The following is a 2,842-nucleotide window of genomic DNA, read 5'->3' on the forward strand; positions in this document are numbered from 1 at the left end:
CACTAGCAGTAAAAATACAGCCTTGTGGTAATCATCATTTAAGATGAACACTCAAACAAAATTTCACATCCTAAGAGCACCTACAAGTAAAGATGTCTTTGCAGTTCAACTGTGTTTTGCTGGGATCAAGATAAAATCATGCATCCCAAACTCTTCCTGAAATAAACCAAACGCTTCCTTTTTAATTATAATTATAATCGCAATACAAATAAGGGAAAGGAGCACAAATGCACAGGTAATTTGGCATTGCACTTATGCCATGGACCAACAGCAGAGAGAAGAACATTTTTTTCACAACAAAGTTTCCCATTTCATTCCTTCTTAGAAAACAAATGCTGTAAGATAGAAATATAACACTATTCTAAAATTTTCTTATTGGGGCAAAATATGAATTTCAATAAATTCTCTGCTGTGGAGACAAGTACGCCTAAAGGATCACTTGCAACATTTTTTTAAAAGATGTGCTGAAACAGAACTACTGAAATGCAAAAGCCAGTGGGGGGTTAGGAGAGAAGTGAAGTTAGCAGCTCAAAAAGATAAAGAACAAGTGACAAAAAGACAAGATCTGACATTTTCTTACTATGTTCAATTACAGGTGGCCACTGGTGAGTGTCCAGAACTGCAGAAGCATTTGACACAAACTATTGGTTTACAAAGTGACCTTTAAGAAATTTTGATTTTTTTTCTTCCCCTAAAGGTAATGCCTGAAAAAGTTACTTACCTAGACACAGCATATACTTTCTGACATCAATGAACCTATAGAAGTCCGTCTTCATTATGGCAGGAAAAAATGCAAACAGCTCTCAAAAATATACAAAAGTCTGAAGAATACAATCAGTGGTTCATCTGTGGATCTTTTTTAATGCATCACAATCAATTCCAAGTGTGAATTTACAAGGAAGATGGCTTATGCCAACATGCTCCTTTTTCATACAACAAAGGGGTTCATTTTTATGCTAAATTATATCATGTATAAAGAATTCATACAAATAATTCAGATGTGTCGTTTTGCAGTACACCAAAATGAGTGACACAGTCTACCTCATGCTCTGGTACACAGCAGTCTGACATGAATAAGCTGTGGAATTCACATTTACCTGTGGGTTCCACTAAAAACAAACAAACCAAAATGTAGATTTTTGTCTGTTTGTTTGTTTAAGGAAATTGTGGAGGACACTATCCTACAAAAACTGCTTGCATTGCATTGCTAAGGCTTCTATATATGGTGAAGGCAATGCTAGCATTGCCCAAAAATTCTCTCCAAAAATTCTTGTCAAAAGGAGGACTGTGAGACCTGACTTGAAGCAGTTATTTTTTTCTCCATGGACATCTCTGACTTTCTGAAGATCTGGGGAAATAGTTGTGCAGCTCTAAAGCTTTGCTACTGAAGAGAAAAAAAACCTCCTTTAATCTCCTCATGTGATGACAAAGTAGAGCTGACTAGCATGGAGGAATAACTCTATTCAAACACTTCTGAATTTTATAACAGGAGGAGTCAATCAAAACAAAAGCTTTGTGTAGAAGTACACACATAATAGACACCCCAGTTCAGATTTAGCACTGATAGTTTTAACAGGGCACCAGGATAAAAATAAGGATATCTGCATTTTATAATACTACATGCTTCCCACACAAACAGCACTCACTAATATGCATTCTGATAAATGTCACACCCCTCGCACTGGGAAGGCAGATTCTCCCCAGTGTATTGGTGTGGCTCTGAACAACAGATAAGCTGCCTACAGAAGACCTTCATTATAGCCCTGCTATCATTATTTACCCACGTGGGAGGAAAAGCGAGGTGATATCATCTGATAGGTCAGAACAGGGCTTGATGCAACAGATCTGGCTTTAATTTTCCTGACACAGTGTTGACAGCTGTTAACTGATTCACAAAATGAATAGCACCTGGTGAGTAGAGGTTCTGGTTTATCTACACTATTGCATAAAGAGCCTTACATTACGACAGATTAGAAACAGAATGTCTGAGCCTTTAGCAGTTTGACCTCTCAGGTGGAATCAAACCCCAAGGTTTCCCACACTATGGATGGGGAACATCAAAAGTCTCTACGGAATGGGGCAAGGACTTCAAACTAGTCCATGTAAAATGCGATGCTAGCAATACCTTTGTTCTGCTGCCCTTCCTCCTGGCCACCGAATCCTAAGTTGGTCTAACACTCTGCCTAAATTTTACCTGTGCCAGCCCCAAATCCTCCCAGGAGTCAAGGCTCACAAGGACATGATATGTTTTTTCCTCTCAAACAGGTGCTGGTTCAACTAATGCCAAGAGTGGTAAAGTTGGGTTTAGAGTACCCTCAACTCAGGCAATTGGAGAGCAAGCTCAGTTTCTCTTCTAGATCCAGAAAGAGCATGATGCTGTTATGTATTTCTTAATAACTGTTAAGACATTATTTCCAAATTTGTGACTTGACTATCCCTCAATATCTTTTCTGACTGCCAAAAAAGGATTCTAAGCCAACAATTTGCCCATAGGTTTTTGTTTCAATATATGCCCCTGGCTTTCTGCATACCAAGTATCTGCAAGTAGAGTAAAGATGTGGATTATAAAGACAAATTAGAAAACAAACAGCTTTGGCAGCAAGTAGCAACATAAGTAAATATAGAAAAGGGCAACGAGCTCCCAAAAGTAGCTGTCAAATTATAAAAGCAAGTAACTGCTTCTTTCTTCTATCAACTGCAGCTTCCCTTGTCCTGAATAAGCACATGAGCCTCTAACAGTATCCAGGAACTCAGGGCACACAGCCACCCTACAGTTACAAGTCAGAATGAAAATTAAATTAAAACAAAAGCAACAGCCTTCAAAGGTTGCAAGCAGCTTCTG

The sequence above is a fragment of the Zosterops lateralis genome (genome assembly GCF_965231275.1).
Source record: "Zosterops lateralis genome assembly, chromosome: 5".
NCBI lineage: Eukaryota > Metazoa > Chordata > Aves > Passeriformes > Zosteropidae > Zosterops > Zosterops lateralis.